Here is a 14,469-nt window from a genome sequence, read left to right as displayed (position 1 = left end):
GAATCACAGTTAGTCCTTGGATTCCCTGATAAGTTACCTTGAACTTTTGATGCTCCAATCTGCACTCTGGGAACAGATGTATGCCACCATGTCTGAACAGTGCAGGGGATGTAGATTTGTCTTTCAAGCCTCCTACAGAAGTGTTCCACCCACTGGGCTACAATCTCATCTCTCAAATTGTATTATGTATCATATTAGAATCTGCTCTTTATAAGAAAATTCTTATTGAGCTGTTATTGGGAAGAAAAAACTGAAAAGTATTTGTAACAGAAAAGTCAGTTTGTTTAGATTTTCAGTCAAAACCAGTTCTAAATCTACCTTACATGAGGGATTTAATTCCTATTTGGTTATTCTGTAAGTTTAAGAGAGTATTTTATTTTGATTCCTTTTATATTTATTTTAAAATTACAACATACTTATGTTTCTTTCTTCCCTTTTCTGCCTCCAAACCTTCCTATAAACCACTCCCCAATCCTCTTCAAAATCATGCTCTCTTTTGTTCACCTTTTATTACGTACACATTTTATTTTGTAAATATATATATCTTTAAATAAATACATTAGAGCATATAGAGAAATACACATGTTTCTAAATATAACCTGTTCAGTACATAGAATTTTATTTGTACGTATGTTTTCAGGAATGAACATTTAACTCAGGAGAACAATTAGTGTACTCTTTGCTGGTAAAGACTACCTCTCCTCCTCACAGTTGTTTATAATTATTTGAGTAGAGTTGAAGCATCCTGGATTTTTAATGTACAATATTGGGGACAGACATTATGACTTCACAAATGGTAATTGTATTTGCCACAACTGAATACACAGTAAAATATCAATGTTATATTAAGAATTTTATATTGTTTTGTTTGTTTGTTTTGTCTTTCAAGACAGAGTTTCTCTGTATTAATGCCCTGACTGCCCTGAAACATGCATATTAGATCAGCTAGCCTACTCAGAGATCCACCTATCTCTGCCTCACGAGTGGTGGGTTTACAGGTGTGTGCCACCACTACCAGGCCATGAAAACAGCTTGATATTGGCACAAAAATAGACAGGTAGACCAATGGAATCGAATTGCAAACCCGGGTATTAACCCACACATGTACGAACATCTGATCTTTGACAAAGAAGCTAAAAATATACAATGGAATAAAGAAAGCATCTTCAACAAATGGTGCTGGCATAACTGGAGACTGGCATGTAGAAGAATGCGGATCGATCCATGTTTATCGCCATGCACAAAACTTAAGTCCAAATGGATCAAAGACCTCAACATAAATCCAGCCACACTGAACCTCTTAGAAGAGAAAGTGGGTGATACCCTTGAACGAATTGGTAGAGGAGACAGCTTCCTGAACATAACACCAGTAGCACAGACAGTGAGATCAACAATTAATAAATGGGACCTACTGAAACTGAGAAGCTTCTGTAAGGCAAAGGACACAGTCAGCAAGACAAAAAGGCAGCCCACAGAATGGGAAAAAATATTCACTAATCCCACTTCTGACAGAGGGTTGATCTCCAAAATTTACAAAGAACTCAAGAAGCAAGTCTCCAAAGCACCAAAGGATCCAATTAAAAAGTGGGCTGCAGAACTAAATAGAGAGTTTTCAATAGAGGAGTCTAAAATGGCTGAGATGCACTTGAGAAAGTGCTCAACATCCTTAGCCATCCGGGAAATGCAAATCAAAACAACTCTGAGATACCATCTCACTCCTGTCAGAATGGCTAAAATCAAAAACACCAATGACAATTTATGCTGGAGAGGATGTGGTGAAAGGGGGACACTCCTCCATTGCTGGTGGGAGTGCCAACTGGTTCAGCCACTTTGGAAATCAGTGTGGAGATTCCTCAGAAAAATGGGAATAAACCTACCACAAGACCCAGCAACTCCACTCTTTGGCATATATCCAAAAGATGCCCATTCATACAACAAAGATGTCTGTTCCACTATGTTCATAGCAGCTTTATTTGTCATAGCCAGGACTTGGAAGCAACCTAGATGTCCCTCAACCGAAGAGTGGATAGAGAAAATGTGGTATATTTACACAATGGATTACTATTCAGCAGAAAAAAACAATGGAATCATGAGATTCGCAGGCAAATGGATGACACTAGAAGAAACCATCCTGAGTGAGGTAACCCAGTCACAAAAAGAGAAACATGGCATGTACTCTCTCATATATGGATTTTAGATGTGGATCAGGGGAGTGCCAGCCTACAATCCTATAGCCAGAGGGTCTGGGAAACAGAAACTTCATTTAGTGGCTGATCGAAGAAGAGGCAGACTCCCTGGGTTAAGTACTGAGCTGAACTCAAGAAAGCCAGTAACAGAGAGGGAGGACTGATGATCAAAGGGATAAAGGCCAGGCTGGTTTAACCCCCAGAAACAGCTGACCAGACAAAGGTTAACTCTTGAATCCCAGGCATCAGCCTGGGAATCCAGCATGGGACTGATCAAGACCCCCCTGAATCTGGGTGTCAGTGAGGAGGCCTAGGGAATCTATTGAGCCTTGGGCAGCAGATCAGTACCCACCCCAAGTATACGTATGGACTTTGGACTCCCATAGAACAATGTGAGGTGCACTCTCACCCTAAACTCTTGGGGGAGGGTCTAGCCCCTGCCGTATATGATATGACAGACTATGGACACCCCCGTGGAGGGCCTCACTCTCCCTGGGGGAATGAGGGGATAACGGGGGGGGTGGTTGGGGGGAGGGCACGGGATCAGGGGAGGGAAAGGGAGCAGGACCTGGAACTGACTTGTGAAGCAACCTTGTTTCTTATCTAAATTTAAACTGGAAAAATTTTTGTTGTGTTTCTTATATAAATTTTCATTAGCCAGGCAGTGGTTGCTCACTTGGGAGCAGACACAGGCAGATCTTTCTGAATTCAAGGCCAGCTTTGTCTAAAGAGCTAGTTCTAGGCCCGTCAAGGTTATACTAAGAAACCCTGTCTCAACAAAAAAGACATAAAAAGTTTTCACACATTTTCTTCATGCAGAATCTCTTTTCTGACAACATTCATGTGCTGATAATAAATACCTTAAATGGAATCTAATGAGAAGTAAGCTATAATTTATCATGCCCCTTAATTACTTGTACTGATTAATACTCAATGAAACAATAATTATCAGATTCTTAGACGTTCATAGTTTCTGCCTTATTCAACAATTCATGTAGAAACATGAGGCTTTGATAAATCAATTGAATGTGAAGAAAATACATGGCATACAAGTCCATCAAAAAATGATAAGAAACAATGTGTATCCAAAAATATATACAATAATTTTATTTCAAAGACCGCATGGTCTTAATCAATTGCTTCATCATTTTTCAACTTATTTCATGTAATCTTTATGATGCATATAAGATGAGCTAATAGCTGTTTTAAATTATCATTTTTGTATGTATTGGCAACAAAAATTAGTAGGGTTAACAGAAATTTAAAATTGGATTGCCAAAGAAATGATTAATGGTCCCAGAAAAGAATGAACAAACAAATTACATGATTGCTTAGAACCAGAGAAGAAGATGACCTGGGTGTATCCATTCAAGACAATGAAAAGTGGCTCTTTTGATGGCATGCCTAGTGCAGTCTGTTTTATGGCTTGAAAGATAGTGTTCCCAGCCTCTTCACTTAATAGACTGTTTCACAATCTATCTGACTTAATCATCTGGATATTGCTTCTCTGGTGCTCAGACTAATATTTTCTTCACTTAATTTTATCTGGTTTCCTATACTTTTACTCTTTCATCACATTGTTTTAGAGGGGTCTGACTGATGGCTTTAATGGACACATCTTGATGTGTACCTTAATTGGGAACATTAAAGTGATTAGGAAATTAAAACTATACAATCATTTCTTATCTGTCTCATTAATTGCCTTAAATATTCCTATTATGATTTCACATTGGTCCCATGAGTAATGATATAAGGAAGAACTCATTATGTTATGGGGAAAAAAGCTACACATTTATTAGATTTATACCTATGGGTCAAAGTCCATTGCAATGTTATCCCTGATTAATATCATTTTACTTCCCTTAGTTGCAATTATGCTTTCCATAATGGGTGATCAAGATTCAGTACAATAAAACAGTCCTGGAGGTCATCATTGAACAATTGGGATGTGGTGAATAATAGCCCTGGGGTCGAGGGTGATATTTAATATAGACTCCATTATTTTTCAAATGTATGCATCCTTCTTTTAATCTAGAAATTAGAACATTATTAATGTTCAATGACATCATGTCCCTTTTATTCAACGAAACTCAAAAACCTTTGCATGGCACTTCAGAAGAGTAGACAATCCCAATTTTCAATACTGTTTACTAAATGTCTCAGCAATAAGATATTGAATTTTAATTTAAAGAAGAAATTAGGCCAGATGATATATGTTTATCTTATCTACCTTGCTAACATATTTCACCACAATTCTTGTTATTAAAAAAATCACACTACATTCAATCAGGAAAGGAGGAAGAAAGAAAGATAGAAAGAAAGGAAGGAAAAGAAAATCATTAGCTGAAATTTACTGTACACACACAGAAACGAAGGAGCCTAGGAAACACACATTTATAATTCTTGTTTTAAATATGGGTATCTATGTGAACAGTCCTGTCCTCTAACAAAGCAATTGGGAGCCCACAGGTGTTGTGGCTGCACCAGCACCAACTTTCTCTTTTAATTGCTTGAGATAACATTGCCTTCTAGACAATGCGCTGCCTTTCCAAACAGAAGCAATTGAAAGAACACATTAGGACGTCATTACATGTTTGTTACATTACTTTAGGAGTAAATTTGTAAGGATATAATATTGCCAAAAAACCACCAAAAAACTTCTGTTATAACTTGATAACTTGTTTTATATCCCTGGGAAGCCTGCCCTTTTCTGAAGGAGGAGAAATAAAGTAGGGAAGAGAGGAGTTTGGGAGGGAGGGACTGTGAGGAGAGGAGGGAGAGAAATCTGTGGTCGTGATATAATATATGAAAAAATAAAAAATAGAAAAGGGAAAATTATTGCCACATAATACCATAGGAAATGTTTAGAAGATACCCTGGTATATAACATAGTCTTATACACTCTCAGACAGCCCAGAAACATGCAGCAACTAATGGAACAGGGAACTAGTGTTCCTGTTGTCCATCTTGAAGTCTCTATACTGAAATGCAGGTGTTAAACTCCATTCTTTAACAGTGCCACTGAAGTCCATCAAACAGCAATTCTTAATAATTTCCTACAGAGTATGTAAGTGTTATTTCCTGTATCTTCTTTTTTTTGCAAAAGATCTTTCTGAAAATATTGTATAAACCATGTGTAACCAGTTTATTTTCTGGCTGTGGGTTATCATTTTGCAAAACTGTTGCTAATTACATTACATAATTTTGATTAGTTAACCAGATGTATCTGTTCTTGCTTGCTATGTTTACTTCAATGATCCCTTTGCTGTGTCTTCTGCACTCAAAAATAATTCATTTCTTTCTACAGAGAAGAAAATCTGTTATCAAATATGCAAAGCCCCAGAATAATGATGGTATGTTTATGGCATTTAGGTTGATAATAGTGCTCATTTCCTCTTAGTAGGATCTCTACATGTGAAGTCCCTGGATTTTCAGAAAAAAAAACACATGAGGGAAATCCCTAACAGACAGTAGGATATTGAATCTCTTGCTGTGGGCATCAGTGTCTTGTTACACAGAAAATCTTGTACTAGACAAAATATTACAGTGGGGAGAACATAAATCAAACAAATGAGAAACTGAAATTGATCCTTGCACTAGCAATAAAACAGAGAATAATAATTCTGTTTGCCTGGGCTTAATTGGTGTCATGGACAGCTCAACAGTATTCATCTATTACTACTTATTTTTATCACATTTTCTTTTCTGAGACATGATTCTTTCTCATAAAGAATTTCTCTTGATCACCAGGATTTAATAGGAATGAATTCATGTTCTGAATGAAAAAATAAGTAAATAAGATCAGCATTAGCAATGAATTATTATTACATATATTTGATTTAATATTTATCAAAATATTTTCTTTATTTTCATATTATTTCCTCTTTAGAATAAATTTATGAAACAAATAAAGAAGGCTCAGTTTATGTGAGAAACTTGACGATTACATAGTTTTAAAAATAGAAAAAAATTCATTGGATTTTGGAACATTAATTTGAAGACAGAAAATACTATATTGCATGTTGCATCTTTGCTTTAATGAATATTAATAGTTACTATTTATTGACTACTATACATGTGGCAGGTAGATGGTGTGCCATAAATTAGACATTAGTATTTACACATTCAAATAATTTACATAAATCACCTCTTCACAGTTGATTACAAGTCTAAAGTCTATGCAATGCAAAAAAATATACGGCCCGATAGCATGACATGATGGTTCATATAATTTGTTTGCATAAAATAAAACTCAAAGAGACTGTGAATATGGTATGATGCACAAAATCAAGAAGATGATTAATAATAATAAATACTGAAAGAATGCTGAACAACAGGATTATGTATCTGAAAATGCAAAAAATTGCCACTTTGAGAGACATTTCAGAAATTTCTTACTAATCAATTATGTTCTTAGCATATTATCTAGTGATTAAATTCTGACATTTATCAGAAGGCATTTAAATCTTTCACACTGATACTCATAACAGCTTTAATTTATAATTATTAAAGATTGGATGTAGCCATGATTTCCTTGCTTAGGTAACTATATGAAGAAATTTTGGTGACCCAATCAAAAAATATTATTTTCAAACTAAGAAGAAATGAGTTGCTGAGCCCCAAAAAGATAAAGGAATTCTGCCTTCATAGTTAATCAACACAGTTACCTGACATTTTGGAAAAAATGAAATTAAGAGACATGCAAAACTTGCAGTATTTTCTGGGGATTGTGTGGAAAGATTAAATAAGCAGAATATTAAGTACTGAGGACAAGGAAAAATACTCTGTATGGTACTATAACGCTATCACAGGTGATTAAATATTTGTTTAAAGCAGAAAATGCTTAGTTACAAGAAGTGAGCCCTAATGTCAGGTCAGAGATACAAGGAAGGTATTTAGACTGTGGCATGGAAATGTAAGTGTTCACTAATATAACCATGGAAATTTTGCTGCTAAGTAAAGGTTAGAGTTTTGTCTGACATATTCAGACAGTGTGTCATGTTCCTGGTTATCAAAGCACTCATGTAGCATGGCAATTTTGAGTTGGCAAATACTCATATTGCATTGTAGAACATGACCACACTGTATAGTCTCAATTAACCAAATGGAATACTATACATGCACATTCAAGGTCTAGAAGAACATGTCTTGAAAATGACTTCTAGTTTTTTGGCTTTGTTCTTGCTTCTTGTGTTTATTTCATGTAATGCAAAAGTGTTATATAATTTTTCCTTGGATTCAGAACAGATTCTTAGCTAATACCATATATGCCTATTAACGTTAGCCTTCCTCCTAATCTTCTCACTTCCTCCCCACTGCCTCTACATCTGGGTCCATTTCTTTTCTGTCTCTCATTAGAAAAGACATGGCTTCTAGGAGATAACACTAAATACAACAAAATAAAATATAATAAGATAAAGCAAAAGCCATTACATCAAGAATGACAAGGCAACATAAGAGAAGAGCTCTAGGAGCAGTTACAAGAATCAGAGATCCACTCATTTACACATGCAGGAGTCCCTTAAAAATACTAAGCTGAAAGCTATAACTTAATCAGAGGACCTGGCACACATCCTGTGTTGGTCCTGTGCTTGTTGTTTCAATCTCTGCAAGCTCAAATGAGCCTCACTCAGCTCAGCTGATACAGAGGACCTTTATCTATTGGTGTCCTCCATCCTCTCTAGCATCTACACTCCCCTATCTCCTATTCCATGGGGTTCCCTGAGCTCTGAGGAGAGTGATATGATGGAGACATCCCATTTAGACTTGAGTGTTCTCGGAACTCTCTCTCTCTCTCTGCATGTCTGGCTGTGGATTTCTGCATCTCTTCTCATCTACTCCACAAGAAAGACTCTTTGATGACAGCTGAATAAAGCAATGATCTACGACAGTATAGCAGAACATAATTAGAACACACACACAACTCATTGAACACTTATAAGTTGAGCTTGCAACTGCGTGGAGCCTACACCCTATATTATACTATAGTCCTTGGTATGGGAAAGTACACTGCAGGCTACCAATGAGAAGGATAAACACCAACCCAAGCACAAAACCATTTACCTGGAAATCTATCTTGCCTGCAAGATATGCTAGGGCATGGTGGTACAGAGCTTGTGGCATAAGACAACAAATGTTTAATTTGACTTAAGCCCACTCCACCAGATAGAACCTGTACTTGACAGTGCTTGGGTGATCAAGAAACAAAGACAAGACCAGAGACCCAAGAAAAACCCCAAATCATAGTTCTTTTATAAGTGCTAATAAAAAATAAAAATTAAAAAAATAAATTTGGTGGCTAGTTCTGATTTACATCACTTGGGTAATGAATGCATTCTCATTGACAAAGTTGAACTTCATAGGGGTCCTCTCGTTAAGACTGTTCAAGTTAGTTGAAGTAAGTAGTAGATAAGTAAATGCTATAGAGAAATCACTGATTACAGTTATTTTGTTACTGAAATGATCCTTAGTTTGAACTTTAATGTGGTTCTTTAAATTATGACCAAAATATTAAGTACTAAATTGCATTTGGTGAAGAGACTGTAATTTCTCTCGTGTCTTTTTTGACACCTTCAATGATAAGCAAACTCTCTCTCTCTCTCTGTCTCTCCCTCTCTCTGTATGTGTGTGTTTGTTGTTTTGCCTCTCTGTCCATTCTGTCCATCTACCTTTTTGTCTGCCTGCCTGCCTTCCTGTCTATCTATCTGTCTGTCTGTCTATATGTGTGCATGCATGCTGTCACAGTGCTGTTTATGTTAGTAAACTCTATGGCATTCTTTGAGATTGAACATTAATAACCATAATTATTATTTTATTCTATGTAGAATTCCCTTGACTATTGTGTGTCTTCTGTGCTTCTACGTAAACTTTAATGGCTGTTTTCATGTTACAAGTTGTAAAGAGGCCTTCAGTGGGGATTGGGTGGGGGGCTAGGGGGTGGTGGAGAGACTAGGTAGGAAGGGTGGGAGAGGGAGCTAGGACTGAAATGTGAAGCATGCATGTTTCTAATTTAAGTAAATACATACATTGTGGAAAAAAGAAAAAATGATAAGGATATCATGGAGAAAAGGGGAGTACAGAATGTGTACAAATGGCCAGAATATATTATATGCAAATGTGAGAATGACAGAATTAGCCCGTTATTCCATATAGGTAATATGCGCTGGTAAAATGAGTTACCTTAAAAATAAGTTAATGTATTTAATGAGAAAATACTCATTTTATTTTAATTTGTAGATCTTGATTTTTAGAAAGCATGTCAGATCTTTGGGGATCTGTGCATAAAAGTACTAGACTTGTTCAAAAGTTATAGTATCTGTTATGAGTCTTAAAAATTTATTTTTGGGTAATCTTAGAGCATAGTATTTATCTGATTTAGAAGTTAATAATTTAGTAATTAGTTTATATATGTAGCAAATTGTCATAGAATATTATTTTAAGGTGTGTTACTTTTATTTATGCTGCAGAACATTTTTTTGTTGATGTAAAGGTGTGTTGCTTTTGTTTATGCTGTATTTGTTTAACTCAGTGAAGCTGTGATTCTTTGTCTGGCTAAAACACCTGGTGATGTAAAACACCTGGTGATGCTCATCAGGCAATAGTGATGCAGGAAAAAGGATAGGCAGAACTGGCAGGCAGAAAGTACAAATAGAAGGAGAAAGCAGGAAAGAAGAAGAAGAAGAAGAAGAAGAAGAAGAAGAAGAAGAAGAAGAAGAAGAAGAAGAAGAAGAAGAAGGAACAAGACAGAACAAGGAGAAGAGGACGTCAGGGTCCTGCCACCCAGCCAACCAGACAATCAGCCTCCCAGCTGCCCAGCCATTCACCCAGCCATCTAGTCACCCAAGCAGCCACAGAGTAAGTGTGAAAGTAAGATATATAGAAATAAGATAAGGAAAAATCCCAGAGACATTAGGTAGTTGGGATAATTTAAGATAAGAAAAGCTAGTGAGAAATGAGCCAAGCGAAGGCTGGGCAATCATAAGAATGTATAAGTCTCTCTGTGTATGATATGTTTGGGAACTGGATATTAGGCACCCAAAAGAATAAAAGAGTAAAGAGTAATAAAACAACTACAAAGATGAAATGAATATTAGTTATGTTGACAGCATTTTACATTGTTATTGGCAATAGTATGGACACTGTACAAATGAATGATATGTTTTATTTTTCAAAATCTCTTGTTAATTTTACAGATATATGCAATCACTGTATGGAATCAGTGAATTGAAATATAAGTCAAATAATTATACGTGAAAGGAGTTTATATTCCTGTGCTTTGACAAGGATGCAATAGTTAAACTTCAAGATAAAATCACAGTTTGAGGGTATAAGATACAATAGGATAAAAGTTTTCAAAATGGCATTTTGCATGTTTCAAATGAACAGATAGAAAAATGCAAATTGACAGAGAAACAAAACAAAGTAGGGAAAGCTTATGTATTGTTGAAAATATATATCATGTTATATCATCCACTTTTGGATCTATGCAAATTCACTTTGCCCAGTTCTCATAATCAAAGATCACAAAGTCATCAGCATGGCTAAGATCAAGTAAGAACACATGCTGTCTTAGTCCTTGAAAAGAAGGCTTCATTAGTTACATAACTGCTCTTATTTGTAAGTAGTTCCTGTGAAGTCCCAGATGTGTCTATTCTCATTAGCTATTTCACAATCTCCATTTCAAGTTTGTCACAGTCCACAAATAAGTCTCTCATAGTCTATGTTCTTACATATCAAATGGGGTCAGTGTCAATTTATTTATATAATTAACAATTGTATTTCAAGGCATATTCTATGGGAAAATAGTGATATCACTATGTCATTGCAACATGGATTTACAAAGAAGTTCTGAGAAGGAACATATTCTATAGCTATTATTTCAGCGATTGAAAACTTTTAGTGGTATTCAAATATAAACTGAGAATAAATAAAGTATATTTAAGTCTATTTAATGAGCATCCTGTTGATCCCAAAGCTGTTTTTAAGTAACACTAAAAAATTATGGAAAATTATAAATTATGGATAATTATATAATTATGAATATTAAAATATCTGAAATACATTTATTTTAATAGATTTCATCAAGATTGGAGAAGGAAATGGATACTCAGTATGTAACATTTATATATTCACTATTCATTTAAGTATACTGCATTTGACGTAAACATGTGTATATAGTGAATATTATGATGAATATGAATTCTCCATTAAGAAATAATATATCCAAAGTTTTCTGAAAAAATTCTTTAAAGGAACTTATTTTTTGTTATGTAATTTACTAAAGAAGTTACCAAAAGCAATCTATACATTCAATGCGATACCTATTAAAATCCCAGCACAATTCTTCACAGATCTTGAAAGGACAATTCTCAACTTTATATGGAAAAGCAAATGATCCAGGATAGCCAAAACAACCCTGTACAATAAAGGAACTTCAGGAGGCATCGCCATCCCTGACTTTAAGCATTAATATAGAGCTGTAGTTGTGAAAACAACTTGGTATTTGCACAAAAATAGACAGGTAGACCAATAGAATCAAATTGAAGGACATAAACCCACACACCTTTGAACACTTGATCTTTGACAAAGAAGCTAAAACTATACAATGGAAAAAAGAAAGCATCTTCAACTTAAGTCCAAATGGATCAAAGACCTCTACATCAATTCGGTCACACTTGACCTCTTAGAAGAGAAAGTGGGAAGTATCCTTGAATGAATTGGTACAGAAGACTCCTTCCTGAACATAACACCAGTAGCATAGATACTGAGATCAATAATTAATAGGCATATCCCCAAAAGATGCACAAGAGGCAAGATCTCCTGAGCAGATTGGGAGCACGGGGAGAAAGGGAGCCAGGAAAAAGAAAGAGGGATAAGAGGAGGAAAGAGGAGAACATGGGGATGCAGGACAGTTGAATTGGGGGAAGAATAGAGGAGAGCAGGATGAGAGATGCCATAATAGAGGTTTGAGGGGAAATCTGGCACCTTTGAGATCTCAAGGGATCTACAAGGATGACACCAACTGGCAATCTAAGCTATAGCAGAGAGACTACTTTAAATGACCCACCAATAATGATTTTGATGACTATCTTACATACCATCCTAGAACCTCCATCCAGTGACAGACGAAAGCAGAGGCAGACACTCACAGCTAAACACTGAACTGAACTCTTGGAACCCAGTGACAGAAAGGGAGGAGTGATGAGCAAAGGGGTCAAGACTGGGCTGGTGAAACCTAGAGAAACATCTGACCTGAACAAGGGGGATATCTTAGACCCAAGACTGATGGTTGAGAAGCCAGCATAGGACAGATCCAGACTTCCTGAATGTGGGTGTCATTGAGGAGACCTAGGCAATCTATGGGCTTTGGGTCATAGATCAGTATTTGTCCCAGGCATGCAAATGGACTGGGGTGGGCGGGTGGGAAAGATATTCACCAACACCACATCTGACACAGGGCTGGCCTTCAAAATTTACAAAGAACTCAAAAAGTTAGTCTCCAAAACACCAAATAATCTAATTAAGAAGTGGGGTACAGAAATAAATAGACAATTCTAAGTAGAGTACTCTAAAATGGCTGATAGTTGCTTGACAAAGTGCTCAACATCCTTAGCCATCAAGAAAATGCAAATCAAAACAACTCCCCTCGTTGGGCGGTGGTGGTGCATGCCTTTAATCCCAGCACTGGGGAGGCAGAGGCCGGCAGATCTCTGTGAATTTGAGGCCGGCCTGGACCGATAGCCTCCAAAACAATACGGAGAAACCCTGTCTCGTAAAAACCAAAAAAAAAAAAAACTCTCCTCAATCTTCCAGGGGGGGCACTCCTGGCATCCAGAGGACCTGCCCACACAGTAAAGGCATCAGTCCTCCCAGACCCCAAACTCTGGAGTCCCCAGCTTCAGAGGATCCGCCCACAGAGGAAAAGCACCAGTTCTTCCAGCCCCCACTCTCCAGTGTCCCCAGCTTCAGCTTCAGGAAAGAAGGAGACCAGTGGAGAGAAAAAGACCCCACCTACACCCGCTGGAAGAAAAGATGGGAAGAAGACAGAATAAAAACTCACTCAGGAATAGAAAGACCAACATGACTCCACCAGAATCTAGAGACCCAACCCCTGCAAGATCCTGAAAAGCACTACATAGGTGAAGCAGAAGAGACAGGCCTTAAAATTTATTTTATGAAGATGATAGAGACCCTCAAAGAGGAAATGAGGAAATCCCTTAAAGAAATAGAAGAAAAAACAAACAAAAATACATGAAATGGAGGAAAAGGCGAACCAAAAAATTCAAGAAATAAACAAATCTCTCAAAGAATCTAAAGAGTACCAAGAAAAAACAACCAAAAAAAATGAAGGAAACAACTCAAACAGTTGAAGGATTGAAAGCTGAAATAGAAACAATTAAGAAAACACAGAATGATGGGATGCAAGAAATAGAAAAGCTGGATAAATGATAGGAACTACAGATGCAAGTATTACCAATAGAATACAAGAGATAGAAGAGAGAACCTCAGGTGTTGAGGATTCATTAGAGGATATACAGTCTTCAATGAAAGAAAATTTCAAAACCAACAAATCCCTAACACAAAATATCCAGGAAATATGGGATATTGTGAAGAAGCGAAACCTGAGAATAATAGGTATAGTAGGAGGAAAAAAAATACAGCTCAAAGGTACAGAAAACATAATCAACAAAATCACAGAAGAAAACGTCTCTAACCTAAAGAAGGATATACCTATGAAAATAAAAGAATCTTACAGAACACCAAATTGGCTGGACCAGAAAAAGAAGTCACCTTGCCACATAATAATCAAAACATCAAACCTACAGAATAAAGAGAAATATTAAGAGCAGCTAAAGAAAAAGGCCAAGTAACATATGAAGGCAGCCCTATCCGAATTTACACCTGACTTCTCAATGGTAACTATGAAAGCAAGAAGATCCTGGACAGATGTCCTATAAATGCTAAGGGAACAAGAATGTCAGCCCAGATTACTATATCCAGCAAAGCTTTCAAATACCATAGATGGAGAAAACAAAATATTCCATGGCAAAGCCAGATTTAAACAATATATATCCATGAATCCAGATCTACAGAATGTGCTGGGAGGAAAACCTAGACCCAATGAAGATAACTACACTTCTTCATAGGAAATAGATAACCCTACTTTAGCAAACACGAGAAGATAAAGGGAGGAGAACCTACACACAATAACTCCACTACCAATAAATCAAGCACAAACGAACATCATCAATCTATGGTCATTAATATCCCCCAATGTCAATGG

The sequence above is a fragment of the Mesocricetus auratus genome, unplaced genomic scaffold (genome assembly GCF_017639785.1).
Source record: "Mesocricetus auratus isolate SY011 unplaced genomic scaffold, BCM_Maur_2.0 Super-Scaffold_100009, whole genome shotgun sequence".
Classification (NCBI taxonomy): domain Eukaryota; kingdom Metazoa; phylum Chordata; class Mammalia; order Rodentia; family Cricetidae; genus Mesocricetus; species Mesocricetus auratus.
Note: the sequence above shows the minus strand (reverse complement) of the source record.